The sequence below is a fragment of the Neovison vison genome, chromosome 11, assembly GCF_020171115.1.
Source record: "Neovison vison isolate M4711 chromosome 11, ASM_NN_V1, whole genome shotgun sequence".
In the NCBI taxonomy this organism is placed as follows: Eukaryota; Metazoa; Chordata; class Mammalia; order Carnivora; family Mustelidae; genus Neogale; species Neogale vison.
The window spans coordinates 214,878,960-214,899,866 of record NC_058101.1 but is presented as its reverse complement, the minus strand read 5'-3'; the positions used below and the strand labels follow the sequence as shown (position 1 = coordinate 214,899,866).

Sequence of the window (20,907 nt, the reverse complement as noted above, 5' to 3'; positions counted from 1 at the left end):
CTCCCCACCACTGACCAGCAAGGCCTGAGCCTGGTGCCCACGTGGAAATCCGTCACAGCTGGAAAGACCATGATCACAGCTCACTCAAGCTGCCCGCATCCGTGGCGCTGTTCCCACCTCTCCTGGTACCCTCATTACATACATCAGGCCAAGTGACAGTGTCCCCTGGCTCTTGAATGTCCTGTCCTATTTTTTTTATTCCTTTTTTTTCCTTCGTGTTTCAGTTTGGTTCATTTCTATTGAGCACCTCCAGGTTCTCGGAACATGCCCACAGCTGCTTCTACTGATGTTAAGGGGTTTGTTTCCTCATTGTTAGTGCTGCTTACGTCTAGAAGTTCCATCTGACCCTTTGGCTCTCATCTGAGTCTGATGCTGTTTATTGCTTTGCTCTAGACCATGGAGTTATTTCCTGCTTTCCAGTGGGTTTGCTAATTTTTTCATTTGGAAGCTGGGTATCGTGCATAAAACAGAGATGGAAATAAATAGTTTTATGCCTAGGTTGTGCGCATCCCTTCTGCGGGGCCCTGTGGGGAGCTGAGTCCATCTGGAGTGGACAGGCCTGTCACCCCGGGCTCTGCAGGGCAACACAGCTAACAGGTCCCGGTGTTACTGTGTACCCAACATGGAGTCAGGCTCCTAAAGTGTTTTCTCAATTTTCTGGTCTTTCTAGTGCTTCATGGAACAGGTCCCACTGGCAGGCTGTTGCTTGTCACTGATGGCCCTGTTAGCCTCCGGGATAATGTGTGGAGTTCTTGGATGTCCCGGAGGGATGTGAGCTTTGATCTTAAGCAGCCCTTCATGCCAGGGCCTTGTGGGAGGGCCTTTCTCAGCACACCTGCCCCTTCTCGTATCTGTGGTTGGTCTTGGGGGGGAAGTTCGCTGTGCCTTCCCAGAAGTAGTTGTGGTATCCATGTGGATCCAAGCCCTCTCTCTGCTCCTTCCTCAAGGGCAGAAGGTTAATGCTTCAACCCTCTGCAGCCATGTGTCTCTGCCTGTGACCAGGGAGAAAGGGTTGGGTGTCTCTTCTCCAGTAAGCTGAGGCTTTTGCCTGTGGGAGGGAAGGGCCTGGGCAGTGGGGTCAGCACCCATCTCAAGGTCACAGACGATCTCCCACTGCCAGCCTGCTCCGCAGACCAGACAGGGCTGCTTCTGGCCCCCTGGCTTGCTCCCAGTCTTTCTTGTGAACTACTGGAGGCTGCAAGTTGATGTGCACCCCACCTGACACACTGGCCCTCACTGGAGCTCCAGCATTTTGTTAACATTTTAGCTGATTTCTTCTGGAATGTACGGCACACGCCCCTGCTTCCTGTCCTCTGCCTACATGAGCCGGGGTACATGCCCCACCTCTCCCTTTAGGGGCCTACCCCTCCTGGGTATTTGGTTTCTAGTTTGCCTCGCAAAGTCAGCTAAGTTCAAGGAAAGAGGATTTTGTAGTTTGTCGGGATTTTCCCCCCCTTATTGATGGGGATGGAGCAGAGTTCCTCCATCCCAGGCAGAAGCAGCAACTCCCTCTTGGACACTCTGTCCTCCTCCAATCCATTCCCTACACTACCCAAAGGAATAAGTCGACTCTGGTAATACACATCTCACCTTCAATCCTTTTGGTGGCCTCCTGTCCCTCTTAGGATGGCCAGAATCCCTTAGGAGGCCTAGATGTGGCCCCTGCCTATCTCCTCCACTTGAATTTGTCCCAATTCCTTCTTTGCTCTCAGAACGGCAGCCGTGCCTGTGTTCATTCTATCCCCTCTTCCTGTTGCCTCTCTCCCTTTGCCAACCTTGTCCCTATTCATTTGGATCTCAGAGCCCACTCCATTTCCCCAGGGAGACCTTGCTTGGTGTCCCTCCCCTTGTCGTGCTCCCGGATCACCCTGACCCTGGCAGCATTTGGTGCCTCTCTCTAGTCACAACCCAGCCAGTGCCTAAGCTGAAGAAAAGATTGTTTACTTATCTGCATGTCCCTAGTGGTGAACCCAACAGCCAGCACCCAGCTCGGGACATGCTTACTGCTGTTGTGACCACTGGGAACAGGTGGAACCAACCCAGGGCCCTGCTTGTGTGAGCCTGCTTTTGTTCTGCACCCAACAACTGTCTGCTAATCATGGAGAGCTGTGAAATAGGTCGACATTTCTGGGGAACGACAGCTCAAGGTACTAGCTGATACTAGCCTCACCCTGAGTGGAACTGGGTGCCCAGGCACCATTGTGCTGTCCCCCTGCATTGTTCTAGAGGTCATATGCCATTGGTACTGACAGGTGAAGGTACCACCGGCAAAAAAGAAAAAAAAAAGAAAGAAAGAAAGAAAAGAAAAAGAAGTCTGATTTACTAGAAATAGCAAAAGGGGAGGACGCACGACATTTCATTTAAGGGAACTTATACTGGAGAGGCTCCGAGGTGATGCATACAGAAAGTTACTCACCAGCTCTTTTCGATTTATTGTTTTGATACCTCACGTGAGGATGTTTCTTCTTGCAATCAACATGTTTTGTTGGATCTAAACATGTAACAAAGGTGAAATTGTTTTGATAGTTTGGGGTATTTGGAGAAATTTGTTTGATGATTTCCAGCTAATATCAACTAGCCATTACTGCAACAAGTAGAAATTTGGCCCAGGTTTTACTTAGCCTAATTGCAGAGAGGTCAGTCATGTGGGAAGTGAGAGACTGCAGCTAATACCACTGTGTCCTGATGGGTCTTAGAGAAATTAAAAATACAGAACACGGGGCGCCTGGGTGGCTCAGTGGGTTAAAGCCTCTGCCTTCGGCTCAGGTCATGATCCCAGGGTCCTGGGATTGAGCCCCACATCGGGCTCTCTGCTCAGCAGGGAACCTGCTTTCCTTCCACTCTCTGTGCCTGCCTTTCTGCCTGCCTGTGATCTCTGTCTGTCAAATAAATAAATAAAATTAAAAAAAAAGAAAAATACAGAACACATGGAACATGAGACCTCTGCAGTAACTCTACACCCGGGTGTCAGCTTTAGAGAAACAGTATCTGGAAATATATCTTTTGGTTGTGGTGGTAAGCATCATTTGTTGTAAAATGTAATTTTATTTTTAGCCTGGAAAGAGGTAACTTGTGGAAGTTTTGATGTTCACACACTCCCAGGAAATCACTTTTAACTTACGGAAACTTCCAATGAGACCCTTGTCAAGACTTATGTAACCAAGGGTCTAGAACTACTGACACATGCCTATTTTTAGAGATTTTTTTCCTTTTAGTTTGAAGAGAGTCCAAAGGGTTTATATGATACTCTTAATTTTTCAGTAGTTCATTGGTTTTTTTTCAGAGGTTGGGAAATTACACATTCTCTACTACCAGGCTGATGTGTGACACATAAATGCATTTCTTCACAGAGAGCTTATGGATCCGGAGACAGTAGACAAAGGGATAAAGAATACTTCTGGCAGGGTCCTTTATCTTCCTTTCAGAATCTCATTTGAGTCTTATCTGTGGGAGGTAAATTATCCATTTTCCCCCTTCAATTATTTCAACAATGAAATGAGAGGGGAAAATGCTAGAAAAGAAATTGTTCCATCAGCACACGATGGTAAAAGCTTGGTCCAATCTTGTGAAATGTAGGGACATCCATTTTGGTGGGGGGCACATCCCATTTAATGAGAAAATGTAACCTACTGCTTTATTAAAAGAAGATAGTCCTGAGTGATCACTGATGCCTCTCCTGAGTAGGCAAGTCCGCAGAAAGCTCATAAACCCGGGCCCCCTTCTTAGCGGCTCCTTCTGCACTGAGTGCCTGCTGGCTTTGTGGGCACAGCTGCTGCCCTAGCAGTGACTGACTAGGGCCACTGGGAGTCCTACCGAGGACAACCAGTCTGGTGTCTGGTCCCTGGCATAAGGAAGGCCAAGCACAAAGGCCATGCCCAACAGGATGTCTCAGTTTTGCTCTGTGACAGTTTGGGGCTGACATAAGGAGAAAGCAGAACAAATGGGAAAAATAGGAGCTCAAAGGGAAAAAAGCAGAAATTGGGAAAATTTGCCAAGTCCATATAAGGCAAAACATAGTTGCCATATAAGGCGAAACACTGCAAATGGGATTCACAGTCACGAGTGAATAGGAATGAAGGGGCACTGCCCCCTTGGAGCTGCCTGGCTCCTGCAGTCTCTGGTGAGTTCCAGACTCATCCTGGCTGTTCATTCAGATACACGGATTTCCTATGTCTCGTGGATCTTCACAGTAAATTCCACTACTTGGTGTCACAGACGTCTCTTCCTCAAGGCTTAAAGTACTTAACACAGCAATATATATTGTTAAATTTTAAAGCATCCATTTGTTTATGGTCACATAATACGGATTCATGTTTTTGTTAAGATTTTAAAATCATATTCATATAATCTTAATAAATAAGATTAAGCAAAATGCGTAAGGGAGATGTTCTGCAGAATTTATCATTCCTTTCTAACAAAGGGCAAGTCATAAGAAGAAGTCATTGCAGAAGGGGTTAGGATTCATGCAATCGACTTGGGCTATAAATAGGCTGAAGTAAATTATGACACATGTTTAGTACCTGCTATGGCTTACCCTTTGGTGTGACACCATTTCCAGCGCTCCCTTATGGAAGGATTGGCACAAAAATAATTTGATTTTGATTATTCAATTGAAAAGTTTTTAGTTAATATGGTCCACAATGGGAATCACATGATGTAGCCAATGCCAGGCTTTTGGCCTGGGCCTCCTCACCTGCCTCTCTACCTGGTAGAGGTGAGGTCCATGTGGGAAGAGTTCTGAGAGTTTCCAAGCCCTCCATTGGAAGGAGCAGCCCTGTCATTGCTGATGTCTCCCTTTTCTTGCATTTGGATGTTGACTTCATCATGGCACACTCCGGATAATCTTCAGGTAAGACTTCATAGATATGAGAACCATCTTAATTTTCTAAAATTTTCCAGAATAGGAATCAAGCTAGATTTGTTTTTCATGAAACTTTTTATTTGGAGATAACTGTAGATTCACATTTTGTTGTGAGAAATAATACAGAACTACCCAGTTTCCCCCAATGGTAATTTGTGCAAAACCCCAGTGTAATGTTACAGCCAGATGTTCCCAGTGACACATTCAAGCGACAGAACATCCCATCCACACAGGATCCCTCCTGCTACTCTCTCAAGTCACTCCTACCTCCCTATTCTGTCCTCTGTGGTAATCACTATTCTGTTCTCTATGTCTGTAACTTTGCCATTTCAAGAAAGTTACATAAATTACCCTGCACAATGTTTTGGGACTGGCTTTTTTTCACACAGAATAATTCCCTGGAAATACATCTAGTCAATCTAGATATTTTTTTTTAAGTCACATGAAATCAATCTATTCCTCATTGGTCATAGCATACCAAACCCCAACCCTTATCCAGGGAGTAGAAGTACACTGTTTTTTAGGATATTTACCCTATGCGATCTCAAACAGATTTTAGACATGCTAAAACAAGACTATGTTCTTTCAGGGAACCTGTGTGCAGCAAGAAAGACTGAGGACTAGGCCACTATGATATTCCAGACTCTGCATTTTCACTCTGATAAAACTGAATGTAAGAGGCACAGTAGTTGAACGTTTTATTGTCATTAGATACTACATTTGATTTTTCTGTCTTAAATGTAAAAAATTAAAGAAAAATAATGGGTGGATGGTTTTTTTCTTTCTTTGAATAGTCATGGATTCATAAGTTTATTTTTTAAAAATTTTAGTTTATTTGTTGTTAGGTTTTATATAATGTATGCTTTAAATTGAAGGTAGGATCATTAAAGTTGCCTCAATTATCAATCCTCGTTACCTCAAGAATCATTCAATTCTTACAACCCTGTGAGACTGATTTCCCCCTCTACTCTATAGATGAGGTTTAGCAAGCTTAAGTAATTTGTTTCTGGTCACCTAGTAAAGAATTACAGAGTATGGAATGAAACCGGGTATGTTTATGATTTCCAAGTCCCCAATTCAGTGAGAATCCCAGAGCTACACGTACAACAAAGGAAGAAACTTGTTATTGGTTCTTAGTAAACTGTTTTGATCACATACCAATAATAATAACTCAGTGTAGGAAAACAGATATGCCAAAAGATATTGTTAATGTTTGTGTGACATACAACCAAAGCAATACTTTTTTTTAAAAAAAGAACTTTTAAAATCATCTGGTTTTAGCAAGTAAAACTTCATTAAGTAGTTTCAGCATATCTCTAATTAAGGGTTACAATTCATGTTAATATCAAACATATTCGTGACATGTAGAGTTAACAGTGCATTTCTTCCCTAGATATAGGACATGATAGCATTATGAAGACCTCAAAAGAAAAACCTTCTCATAGTTGAATTTTAAATTCCATATTATTCTATCAGCTCTTTTGCTTTAGATATATAGGCACTCATGGCATCTTCCTTCGACTGCCCTAGAAAGACACAAAACAGATTACCTTACAGACTGATGTATTGGGAAATTAAGAAAGCTTACTTCACTTATTTAAGAATCAACAACCTTTTTGGACTTTCCACGCTTCCCATTTAGCCTTGCCTTTTAAATCTAACATTCCTGGACACTCTGCCAAAAGAAGAATAGATATATTTTCAAGTTTACTTTTTACTCACTGCTTCTATAAACATTGCTCAGATGAAATTTATTATTTTTTCAAAATATAATATATATACACATATTATACATATATACACACATACACACACACACACACACACTTATACAGTACCAATATTAATGTCTCCAACTATAGCTTGTTTGTACAGCCCATAGAGTTCTTTCAGTTCTTCATCATCTGGTCTTGTTTTCAGCTTCCTCACATCTTTTGTGATCCTATCAAAATCAGCCCAGAACACAAAAGGAAGAAAAGGCCAATAGTGCCTTCACTAACTTTCAGCAGGCTTATCTACTTTGCAGGTATTTTACCACCAGACAGTAGGAACTTAAAAAGAAAGAGGAAGGTTTCAAACAGAGCTATTACTGGTCCAGTTCTTCCAGTATTATCCTAATTTATTTTAATTTATGGATCCCTCTCCTGGTACTTACCTGATATTCAGACAAGATATGGAGAACCACATAAAACCGTTACTAGTGAAAAATCCCTTTTTTTTTAAAGTAGGCTCCATGCTGAGCATGGAGCCCAGTGCAGGGCTTGAGCCCACAACCCTGAGATCAAGAACTGGGCTGAGATCAAGAGCTGGATGCTTAACTGACTGAGCCACCCAGGTGCCCTAATATTGAAAATTCTTAACTTTTTTTAAAAAAAATAAATTTTATTTAATGAATTAAATTAAATTAAATTTTAATACAATTTAAATTTTTAAAATTTTTCAGAAAATTTTAAAAACTAAAAAAGACATAAATAAATGAAAAATACTCTATGCTCATGGACTGGAAGAAATATTATTGTTTAAATGTCAATACTACCAAAAGCAATATACAGAGTCATGGCAATGAATCCTTATCAACATTCCAATGGCATATTTTACAGAAGTCAAGAAAGCAACCTTAAAGTTCATACAGAACCACAACAGACCCTGAACAAACAAAATAATTTTTTTAAGATTTTATTTATTTATTTGACAGAGAGAGAGATCACAAGTCCACAGAGAGGCAGGCAGAGAGAGAAGGGGAAGTAGGCTCCCCACTGAGCAGAGAGCCCAATGCAGGCCTTGATCCCAGGACCCTGAGATCATGACCTGAGCCGAAGGCAGAAGCTTAACCCACTAAGCTACCCAGGCACCCCCAAACAGAACAATCTTGAGAAAAGATAACAAAGCTGGAGTCATGACATGTCCTGATTTCCAGCTATATTACAAAGCTATAGTAATCAAAAGGGTATGGTATTGGCCTAAAAACAAATGGATGAGTGAAACAGAATAGGGAGCCCAGAAATAAAAGCATGCATATATGGTTGATTAATTTATGACAAAGGAGCCAAGAACATAGAATGTGGAAAGGTGAGTCTCTTCAACAAATTGTATGTGACAACCTGACAGTCAAAAGACTGAAACTGGACCACTGTCTGACACTGTGCACAAAAACCAACTCAAATGATTTAATGTCAGGTCAAGTAAGACCTTTTGTTTAGATCTTACTTGAATGTAAGACATATAAGTCCACAAAACTCTTCAACAGAAAACAGAGGGGGTTAAAAAAGAAAGAAAGAAAGAAAGAAAGAAAGAAAGAAAGAAAACGGAGTGGGTAAACTCCTGGACACTGGTCTGAGCAACGATTGTTTTGATCTGACACCAAGAGCAAAGGCAACAAAACAAAAACAAAAATAAAAACGTGAGACTCCATTAAACTAGAAAGCTTCTGTACGGTAAAGAAAGCCATCAACAAAATGAAAAGGCAACCTATGGGATGGGAGAAAATATTTGCAAATCATTTGTCTTTAAAAAGAAGTGGTTAATATCCTAAATATATAAAGAGCTTACACTACTCAATAGCAAAAAGAAAAAATCAATTAAAAATGGGCAAAGGCTTGCATGGAGCACTGGGTGTGGTGAAAAAATAATGAATAATGTTTTTCTGAAAATAAATAAATTGAAAAAAAAATTAACTTGAAAAAAATGGGCAAAGGAACGAAATAGACATTTTTCCAAAGACAAACAAATGGAGGTGATCTGATGCTGCATGGGTCATGGTGCAGCTCCAGCCTTGTACATCCCACACCCCTGCATCAATGATGGTGAAGGAGGGCCAGCATGCCTGGGGTGGGGGAGGAAGGCAGAGAACCACAGGGAGGGGAGGGAGGAGGTAGGGGGAGAAGACAAGGGGAACACCACCTGGTGGAGGTGGAGGGGGCACAGTGCCATGTGGGGAGGCCTTGTGCCTGGTTGGGCCTTGCCTGGGCAGGGTTGGGGAGGTACAGGGAGGAGAAGGCAGAGCACCACCTGTTGGTCCAGCAGCCTAGTAAAGCCTGTTGGGGAGGAGCTGACTGATCAGCACCCAGGAAGAAGCACAAAGGGGAGGAACAGGTTGGAGATAAAGCACTCTTGAAGAAGATGAGCTGTTTATCCAACAAAAAACTTCCAGATTAGACTCTTGAGACATTAACTACAGTTGGACAGACTAACATAAGGACAGCATCAGAAAAGTTGAAAGAAATTCATTTGCAGAAGAAAAACAAAGTATGTGAAAAGGAAGTGATTCCAAGAAAGCTGAAAAAGTACAAAAAGTACACTCTATGGGCCAGATTAAAAGCCACTTGGCTCTAAGGCTAGAAGATCAGGATTTGAGAGATTCAAGGCAATAAGCAGCAAAAGGCTTTAGACAATTTTTTACATGGTCCCAGAACCAACAAAACTACTATAAATAAGGTCCTGTGCCTTGAAAATCTTGAAAATAAGAGGTTACCAGGGAAAAGGGCCACCACCCAGTTTCTGAGTAATCCGTGGGGAGCCCAGAAAAAAACAAAACGCCAAGAGGTTTAAAAACAGTGGCTGGTCAGAAACATGAAAACTTCTAAGAAGTAAATCCAAGCTAAATGAAAAAATGAAAACATGTATGTTTTCAAACGTGTATGAGCTTATTCAGTATAAAGAATTAGTTTTTCTGAAAAAATCCAATAATTCATTTATAAATTTAAATAAATAAATAAAGACATACACATGCCATGTGATTCAGTAATCCCACCTCTGGGTATATACCCAAGAGAAGCAAAATCCCTATGTCACAGTGATGCTGCCCCCCACCACCCAGAACCCCGTGTTCACTGCATCATTGTTTACAACAGTTAAGACTTGGACATTACAACCTAAGTGGATGGATGGATGGACACACACACACACACACACACATAATTGAATATTGTTCAGTCATAAAAATGAAGGTGATCCTGCCATTTGCAGCAACATGGATGGACCTTGGGAGCATTATGTGAGATGCGTGAGTCACAGAGACAAATACTGTAGGACCTCACTTACATGTGGAATATTAAATAACTAAACTTAAAAAACAGAGGACAGATTGGCAGTTGCAGGGGAGAGGTGAAGGGTGAGGGAAGTGGGTGAATGTGGTCAAAAGGTGGAGAAAACAAATCTATCAAGAGAAATTTCAATATATGTTTCTTTTTATTTTTTTTAAGATTTATTGATTTATTTGGGAGAGAATACCAAGCAGACACCCCGTGGAGCGTGGAGCCCAATGAGGAGCTGGATCGCACAACCTGGAGATCCCACAACCTGAGCAGAAACCAAGTCAGATGCTCAACTGACTGAGCCACCCAGGCAACCACATCACAGTCTAAGAAGGGGGAAGGTTTGGATTTGAACCTGGCAGATTCTGGAGAAGGTGCCTTTAGTCACCATAACATACTTCTTGAAGAATCCTTAAAGGTGGGAGGGGGGTTGTCCCTGGGTGACTGAGTGGGTAAAGACTCCAACTTTAGATTTTGGCTCAGGTAATGATCTCAGGGTCCTGGGACCCAGCCCCATCTGGGGCTCGTGCTGGGTGTAGAGCCTACTTGAAGATTCTCTCTCTATATCCCTCCCCCTTCAACCTCTAAAATAAACTTAAATCTTAAAAAAAAGGAAGCCTTATTCCATGAAATTGTATCCAGATATTTTTTTCAAATTTTATTTTAGAAGATTTTTTTTTAAGATTTTATTTGTTTATTTGACAGAGAGAAATCACAAGTAGATGGAGAGGCAGGTAGAGAGAGAGAGGGAAGCAGGCTCCCTGCTGAGCAGAGAGCCCGATGCGGGACTCGATCCCAGGACCCTGAGATCACGACCTGAGCAGAAGGCAGCGGCCTAACCCACTGAGCCACCCAGGCACCCTATTTTAGATTTAATGATGAAAAAATGTTCCTAATATAGTCACAGGTACAGGAACAAAACTGTATATACATGAGTATAATTTAATCAGTGTGTGTGTATATATACACACATATGCACGTGTGTGTACATACGCGTGCACATGCAAGTACATACAAGCACACACACACACACACACATTTTTCACAGTACAAGAAAGTAATCCCTCATGTTAGCAGTGGTTATCACCTGCGTGAAGGAATTCCTAATAGTTTTCACTTATTTTATATTTGCTCTTTCCCCAAATTTCCCACCCTGAACATGTAATTTTTCGCATATCGGCAAAACTACTATTTTGTAGTTTTACAGATCTCTGCTGTTCAGAAAAACACTCGGTCTCACCAAGGAGCGAGGGGGCGCGGGTGGGGCCCCAGCCGCCCTCGCCTCCCTTTCGCAGAGGGAAGGGGCAGGCGGAGCAGGGACGCCTGGTCCCCCGGGAGCAAGCCGGCCTCCGCCCTCCCGGGGGCAGCTCTTACTTCTCGAGTAACAGATCCCTGGGGTTCGCAAGTGTTGCCATGTGGAGCCCCAGATCGCTGTCAACAGATGGCACAGGTGTGGTCCCCACTGCAATAAGCGGGCGCTCGCGATGGGGGTGGGAGTGTCCCTGGGGTCACTCCGTACAACTCCCGGCGGTGGCGGGGGGGGGGGGGCTCGGGGAGCGAGGAGGACCGCAGGCGACAACTGTCCCAAGCTCCAGTTCTGACTCGCCCGCCACCCATGGGCGTCACGCCTGCCCCATGCCCACTCGAGCTCTTCCCTCTGAGGACGAAGCCCGCTCGTGGGGCTTCCTCACCCTTTGACTCACCTGCAAAGACATGGTGACACCCACTCAGCTACTGCGCACTCCTGAGGCGCTGATCCCTAGAGCGCGTGCAGCGGGCGTCCTTAAATGGAAGCGCGCCTCCGCCCGCCATCTCCCACTGGCTGCGCTGTGGGCCTGGCGGGCTCCCATTGGCCACCAGTTCTGGGGGGCGGGGATAAGCGGTGAGTGGCACCTGCCCTGCCCCCAGCGCCCGCCTGCGCATCCCAAGCCTCGCAGAGGGTTGTCTGCAGCCAGCGCCGCTGCAACAGGAAAAGTTAGGAGCAGGGGATTTAAATGAGTTCCTCTCCGCTCTTGGCTCATTCCCCAGTTCTTTCTCAAGAGGTCGTTTGCAGGAAATCCACAGAAATCTCCCTAGGGCACGGATCTCAGTGGGGATTCCTTTTTGTATTTATATCCCTCTGCCCTCTCCTTGATTCCTAGAAATGTGGATGGCAGGTCTCAAGTCTCCTTTCGTACTTCTAGGCACACTTCATCAGGAGTGAAAAAGGCATCTTCTCTTTAAAAAGCAAAAACACACCCTGAAAACGCGCTGCAACCACTCTGATGGGTTCTCGGTTATTGAAAAGACACAGAAGTGCGCACTATTCAATCTGACCCCATTATCCGGGGCAACAAATCCAGTGTCCCTGAAAGTCTGCTGAAACACAGGAGGGGGTTGTGGTGCACAGTTGATTAAGTTCTCAAAGAACTGGAACAGCATTTTCTGATCAAAGGAGTTCATTTTCGACTCTTTCAAGAAAACTTCTTGGAGCGAAATGACTGAAAGACCTGACAAATTCAGGGTTTAGAGAATTACTGATCAGAAATGTCTGACATACAACAATGCAAGTGGTGGAGAAGAAAGGCTCCCAAACATTTTAGCTTGTTTTTGCATAGAACTACATTTTAAAAATATTTGCTTGGGGTGCCTGTGTGGCTCAGTTGGCTAAGAATCTGCCTTCAGTTCAGGTCATGATCCCAGAGTCCTTGGATGGAGTCCCACATAGAGGGTCCCTGCTCGGTGGGGAGTCTGCGTCTCCTGGTCCGCCTTGCTTGTGTTCTCTCTTTCTTTCTCTCAGATAAATAAACAAAATCTCTAAAAAATATATTTGCTTTACCTTTTCATGCAAATCCTTTGGTTTTTTTAAAATTTTCTCCTCCAAAATACTTTCATGGTGTAATCAATGAATTTCCAAGTAAAAGACAGAAAGCGAATGTTAGCAAAACGTACTGGCCAGGATTTTTTGGTTTTTCATTTTTAAATTTGCAGGTGATGGGACAGACACTGTGGGGGTACAAAGGCAAACGGTAACTTCAGAACAGCGAGTGCTTTCTCTGCTGAGGAAGCCCTAGCAGTGTTTCAGTAGGGAAATACTGGGAGTGAACTCCAGTATCTGTCTGTGTCTAAAGCTGAAATATCTGGGCCTTGTAGTCATTATAAGAAATCAGGAAAAGGGAAAAGGGAAGTCACACTGTGCTCTGTTTTATTTTCTGTCTAGCATGTTCTTCTCAGAATGCTTTCAAAGCATGTTTTTCTCTTGAGATGCCCTCCTATGAACAGAAGCTAGAACCATGATGTCTTGTTCTGCAGAACAAAAAGAAAGAAAAGACAATGGAAATATTGATATCTTCTGCCCAGTGATAGTTTACTAGGTACAGTAAAAACCCAGCTTTCCTTACGGAGTGAGTCAATGTGGACAATCAAGTTCCTTTTTTTTTCCTTTTTACTATTTATTTAATATTGATTATAATCCAATATACATACATCCATATATATGTAAAATTATAAAACTAAAGGGCATGTTTATGAACCTACCACCAGTTTAAGACATAGAACATTACCTTTACCTTTGTGACTCTCCTGATTTCATCCCATCCTATCTTCCTTATTCATTCTTTCATTCACTGAAATAGTTATTTAGTGCCTAATATGAGCAAGGCACTGCTCATTCTTGAAAAACATTAGGGAACAGAACAAACAAGATCCTTCTCCTCACATTACATTCTGGTTGGGGATTACAGACAATAACACATATAATAAGCAAATTACATCATCTATTAAAAGATATGCTATAATAGGTGCTATTTTTAAAAAGAGCAGAGCAAAAGAGGACGTCTTGGATCTGTAGGATGGAAGAGGTGACATGCAATGGTAAATAGGGTAGTGAGGTTGGTGTCTTTGAGATGATGACATTTGATTAAAAGCTTGAAGGAGGGTAAAAGAGCTGACCCTAAGAACTTCCCTTTCAAAGGCAGCCTCTCCTACAAAGGCCTTAAGAATGAGCTTCCACAGCAGATGTGAGGAACAGTAAGGGGCCAGAGTGGCCAGAGCAGAATAGAAGAGGTCAGAGAACAGAAGATGGAGACCAGATTGTATATGGCCTCACACAAAGGCATTTGGTGTTAAGTGGGAGTGAAACAGAACCGTTGAAGAGTTTTGAGTAAGATATGACACGATATGACTTAATTTTTAAAAAGGATCATTCCAGGGAATGCCTGGGTGGCACAGTGGGTTAAGTGACCTACTCTTGGTTTCAGCTCAGGTTGTGATCTCCAGCGGTGGGACTGAACCCCACATCAGGCTCAGTGCCAAGCTGCTTGAGACTCTCTGCCCCTCTCCCTCTGCCCTCCACCCCTCACTGCACTCTCTCTCTCACTCTCTAAAATAAATAAATAAACAAGTAAATCTTTTTAAAAAATTACTCTTGTTGCTGTGTTGAAAAGAGACTAGAGGGGAACAAGGCTGGCAGCAAAATCCTTACTATAATTAGAATCCAGAGAACTTATGTGTGTCTCACACTCAGGGGGTAGTGGGGGAGGATAGCTAGTGAGAATTATTTCCTGCTGAGCAGGAAGCCTGATGCAGGACTCGATCCCAGCACCCTGGATCATGACCTGAGCCTAAGGCAGATACTTAACAACTGAGCCATCCCGGTGTCCCCATGAGCGGCAATTTATAATCATTTTGGGGGAAACTCTCCATTTGTTTACCCCTCCACCTATGTCAAACTGTCTTTATTAATAAATCCTATCTATTTTGTTCATCTTCATGAAGGGTTATTTTGGCACTTTGCTCTTTCCTATAAATTTTAACATTCATGAGTCAAGTTCCACAAAAGACAATTCTTGAATTTTTCTTGACATTGCGTTGCAAAGCTATATCAGTTGTGTGTGGGTGGAGAGGCTGATATCTTTGTGACACAGAGATTCACTATTCATGATTTATGTATCTTTTTCAATCAATTCCTTATTTAATGTTTTCAGACAGTTTTCTAATTTTCTCCCTTGAAGATCTTGTACATCTTACGTGGACTAATTTTTTTCATTTTTTAAAAAGACTTACTTATTTAGTTTAGATACGGGGAGGGGCAGAGGGAGAGCATCTCAAGCAGACTCCCCGTTGAGCATAGAGCCCAATGTGGGGCTTGATCTCATGACCCTGAGATCATGACCTGAGCCAAAATCAAGAGTTGGACACTTACCTGACTGAGCCACCCAGGCACTCCATGTGAATTTCTTTTTAAATAACTTTATAATTTTTTATTATGTTAGATGGAGTGTTTTTAAAAATTTCATTGTTTGTCCTTTTGTAACTAGTACAGAGAAAGGGAATTCATTCCAACAACTTTGATAAATCTTTGAAGTTTTAATGATTTTTTCAGTAAATTATTTTAGGCTTCCTATTTAGCAAACAATAGTCTATGAATAATGACAGTTTCATTTTGTTCTTTCCAATCCTCAGATCTTTCTTTTCCTTGCCTTTTTGCACTATCCAGGACTTACGTATAATAATGAGTGGAGTAGTAGTATATGGTTTCTTAAAGGTAATGCTTTCAGAGTTTCACCATCAAATGTGGTATGCTCACTGCAGCTGGCTTATTTCAGTGTATATATATATATATATATATATATATATATATAATATATATTATATATATTTATATATTCAGTGTATATAAAATATATATATATTTTAATATGTTAAGGAGGTTTCTTCCTATTTGTAGTTTGGCAAAATTTGTTCCCGTGAATGGATGTAGAATTTTATCAAAAGCTTTTTTATCCTCTACTGGGATGATCATATTGTTTCTCCTTTAATCTTGTTTATTTTTTAGATTTTATTTGTTTATTTGAGAGATGGAGCAACTCAGGCTCTATCCCAGGACATTAGGATCATGACCTAAGCCAAAGGCACTTAACCAACTGAGCCACCCAGGCACCCTTCTCCTTTGATCTTTTAAAGAAATGGCTTACAATAATTCATTTTTCAATTGCTAAACCAACCTTGCATTCCTTATTAATCTCAAGCTTACCTTGACGAAATGTTTCTCTCTTTTTAAATTACTAGATTGTGGGCTATATTTTGAGAGTGTTTTTCATCCATGTTTACTTTGTAACTTCCCTTCCTTAGACTTTTATATATTTATTTTCTCTATATCAGCATGATGGCAGTGCAGAAAACAAGTCGGGAGAGCATCCTCCCTTGACTGTATTCTGGAATGGATTGTGTTGAGTGGAGAGGATCACAAATGACAGAAGGTCACACAAGGGCCAGTGACACTTCAGCTGATTTTCCTCTAGCTGCCTCCTCCACTTCCAACCCCTGTCGTTAAGGCCACAGCCAAGCACAGGCGAAGACCAACTACTTTATCACACCCACTCTCCACTTGGAGTCAGAGTGTCATAGCGTTGAGCGTGCGAGCACATGTCGGTAAAACCCCGCTTTCTTACCATAAACTCCGAACTATTTTTGGCACTAGTTGTAGCTCCAGTGAAGCTCTCAGTGAAAGTCACCCTGGGGGTGGGAAAAGATGGCGGGGTAATAGGAAGAGGCGCCTTTTCAGCCGTACCCCAAAGTGAGCTGATTACGTACCAAAGAACTCCGATCACCCATGAAATCTGCCTGAGATCAGAATTATACATGTCTGGATCTCTACAGGGGCAGAAGACGCCAGTGGGCAGGTAAGCGGAATGGGAACTGCAGACTGATATTGGAAGATAAACAGAAGGGGGAGGGAGCCACCAGAAGCGACTGGTTGGAAACTAATACCCCAATATGAGCGAGGGTGTCCTGCCTCTGGGGACCAGCATTAACTTGGAGACTGGTTGAAAGCACTCCAAAAGAGCAAAGGATCGCGGGGGGAAATTGTGGGAATCGGGGTGGCTAGGGACAGGGGCTTAAGTCCCTGGTCCCAGACAGCCTCCCTGGTGCTGAGGCAGAGAGAGTGCGGTGGAGAAAACGCTCTTGGTCCCTAAGCTGCCAGCTCGCTCGAGAATGGGTGGGTTCTGGCTCCTGTGAGGGGATGGGAGCCACGCCGGTCTGCAGAACGGGCTCTAGCCCTACCACAAAGCTCGAGATACGCACGCACGTCCCTCTTGCTCCCCTGAGTTACAAAGGCCCAGCCCACGCTCTTTGACCCGCGCCATTGTTTCAAAGCCTAAGCCGCGCGCCCGAAACTCCTCCCCTGTCAGAGGCACGCAAAAGCCCAGCCTGGGTCTTACGGACCAGCGCCCCATTCTCAGTGCCCCAGATGCGTGCCCGACCCATAGCCGCCTCTGAAAAGAGGTGCGTGCAAGCCAGGCACTCCCAGCACGGGCCAGCGGCAAAATCTCTGCTGCTTGGAACCTCTCTGGTCGGGAGCTCCCAGATAGCCGCCACTGCCTTGGCTTTGGGAACGAGCAAAAGATCCTGTGCCCCCAGGGTCTGCAACTTGGAATCTGCTCTGCTAGTGGCCAAGGGGGAATTTATTCAGCTTCTACACCCAGACTGAGGCTTCTCTCTGAGCGAGAGATCAGGATGCGGTTTGATTTCTTCTAATACTACAAAAACCATCAAAGGTGGTCAAGGTGAGAGGAAAGAAAGTGAACAAGCATAAAAACCACTTTTTATTCCTGAAAGCCTGAAAAAAAAACCAGTTTCCCCAGAGCCCACCCCCTTGAGGGGGGCGGGAGGACTCAACTCATGAAACATCATTGACTGACAACCCACGTGGCAGGCCCCTCCCCCAGAAAACAAACCAAGAAAGAAAAAAAAAAAAGGACTACAAGAGAACAACAACTACTTCATAGAAAAACTTGTATTGTTCACTCATTTCCACTATTCCGGGTTATATATATATATTTTTTTACACATAGGTAATTTTTTTAACCTATTTACCATCACAGCGAGCTGTACAGTACATCAAATTCAATAATACCTTTCTAACCTGAACTTTTTGATACATACACCTATGATTTTCTTTTGCATTTTTATTTTTTGAATTCCTTTTTAAAAATTTTAGTTTAGTTTAGTTTAGTTTATTCCATTTTATTTTTATCTTCTAATATTCATATAGAGTTAAACTTCAAAATAATCTCCTTTCCCCAATCATTACTACCCCTATAGGTAAGCCAAATTTTAATCCCCTTTATCTTAGGAAAGTTGAGTCCTTTAACAAAGATATCAAGATACATCCAGGAAGGATCAAAACAACCTTCCTCACACACACTGAGAATTTATAAGAACTCTCCCATCTTCTTGCACCAGTGTTTCTGTGTTTTTTGTGTTTGTCCTGATAGCATATAAATTTTACACTTCTGGTCCTTTTTGACGAGGTTCTTTCTATTCTTGCATATATATTTTTTTTTCTCTTGCCAAATACTTGTATCAGTCTTTTTATCTCTTTTTGTTTGTCTACTTCATAAATCTTACCTTGGGGCCCATCTGGGCTGAACCATTTTTTCATCTTCCCTTTCTTTCCTGTCTCTCTCTCTCTTTTTTATTTTTTTTTCCTTTTCTTCTTCTTCTTTTCTTTTTTTTTTTCTTTTTCTTTTCTTTTGTCTCTCGTTTGGGTGGGGAATCCTGATTGCTCAGAAGTGTTCCAGGGTTCACCTTGACTGCACCAGAGTTGATAAATCCAGCTACATCTGTTCAGTCATCTCCCACCAAATTGACTAGGACGAGGAATGCCCTACAGAAGAAAAATACAGAGGATGGACCTTCTGCAACAGAGCTAACGGCTATCAACATAGACAATATGTCGGAGAGAGAATTCAGGCTAACAATTATCCAGGCAATAGCTAGGTTGGAGAAAGCCATGGATGACCAAACAGAATTGATCAGGGCCGAACTGAAAGCGACAAGACAGGATGTTCACAATGTTAGGGCAGAGCTCAAAGCTACCAGGGAGGAGGTTCACAATGCTCTCAATGAGTTCCAATCTAATCTAAACTCTCTCAAAGCTAGGGTAACTGAGACAGAAGATAGAATTAGTGATCTGGAAGACAAACAGATAGAGAGAAAGGATCAGGAAGAAGCCTGGAACAAACAGCTTAAAAACCATGAAAACATAATCAGGGAAATAAATGATGCCATGAAGCATTCCAACGTCAGAATTATTGGAATCCCTGAAGGAGAAGAGAAAGAAAGAAGTCTAGAAGATATAGTGGAACAAGTCCTTCTTGAAAATTTTCCCAATATCGTGAATGGAACCAGAGTTCATGTACTAGAGGCTGAATGGTCTCCAACCAAGATTATACATTCCAAAAAAACATCACGACACCTGATAGTCAAATTGAGGAATTATAATTGTAGGTATAATCTCTTGAAAGCCGCCAGGGCAAAGAGGCTCCTTACTTACAGAGGGAAGCCCATCAGAATAACGTCAGACCTGTCCACAGAGACCTGGCAAGCCAGAAGAGGCTGGCAAAATATATTTAGGGCACTAAATGAGAAGAACATGCAGCCAAGAATACTTTATCCAGCAAGACTGACATTCAAAATGGATGGAGAGATAAAGAGTTTCCAAGACCGGCAAGGCTTAAAAGACTATGCAACCACCAAGCCGACACTGCAGGAAATATTAAGGGGGGTTCTCTAAAAGAGGAAAAATCCCAAGAATAGCATTGAACAGAAATATAGAGACAGTCTACAGAAAGAAAGACTTCAAAGGTAACTGATGTCAATAAAAACGTATGTATCAATAATCACTCTCAATGTGATTGGCCTAAATGCACCCATACAACGGCACAGGGTTGCAGAATGGATAAAACGACAGGACCCATCCATATGCTGTCTACAAGAGACCCATTTTGAACCTAAGGATACAGGCAGACTGAAAGTGAAGGGATGGAGAAGCCTCTTTCATGCCAATGGACTACAAAAGAAGGCCGAGGTAGCGATTCTCATATCAGATAAATTGGATTTCAAACTAAAGACTGTAGTCATAGATACAGAAGGACACTACATAATCCTTAAAGGGACTATCCACCAAGATGATCTAACAATTGTAAATATCTTTGCCCCCAATATGGGAGCAGCCAATTACTTAAGAAAACTGTTAATCAAGATAAAGAGTCATATTGATATGAATACACTAATTGTAGGAGATCTTAACACGCCTCTTTCAGAATTAGACAGATCATTGAAGCAGAAAATCAATAAAGAAACAAGAGCATTGAATGACACACTGGACCAGATGGACCTCATAGATATATACAGAACATTCCACTCTAAAACAACAGAATACTCATTCTTCTCAAGTGCACACGGAACCTTCTCCAGAATAGACCGCATACTGGGTCACAAATCAAGACTCAATCGATACCAAAAGACTGAGATGATTCCCTGCATATTCTCAGATCACAATGCTTTGAAACTGGAGCTCAATCACAAGGAAAAGTTCCGTAGGAACTCAAGCACCCGGAAGCTAAAGACCACCTTGCTTAAGAATGCTTGGATCAACCAGGAGATCAAAGAAGAACTGAAACAATTCATGGAAACCAATGAGAATAAAGACACTTCGGTCCAAAACCTATGGGATACAGCAAAGACGGTCCTAAGGGGAAAATACATAGCCATCCAAGCCTCCCTCAAAAAAATTGAAAAATATAGAACATACCAGCTGTCTCTATACCTTAAAGAACTGGAGAATCAACAACAAATCAAACCAACTTCCCACATAAGAAGGGAAATCATCAAGATTAGAGCTGAGATCAATGAGGTAGAAACCAGAGATACAGTAGAATGTATCAATGCAACTAGAAGCTGTTTTTTTTGAAAGAATCAATAAGATCGATAAGCCACGGGCCAAATTAATCCAAAAGAAAAGAGAGAAAGCCCAAATTCATAAAATTATGAATGAAAAGGGAGAGATCACAACTAACACCAAGGAAGTAGAAACAATCATCAGAAGTTATTATCAACAGTTTTATGCCAATAAGCTTAGCAACCTAGATGAAATGGATGCATTCCTGGAAAAATATAAACTACCAACATTGAACCAGGAAGAAAATGGCAACCTGAATAGACCGATATCTAATAACGAGATTGAAG

General features: G+C 42.3%; 1 pseudogene; it reads right to left on the bottom strand.

The window, feature by feature from the left end:
• Positions 1–6,313: 6,313 nt before the first annotated feature.
• Positions 6,314–11,632, bottom strand: LOC122890065 (annotated as a pseudogene).
• Positions 11,633–20,907: the final 9,275 nt, after the last annotated feature.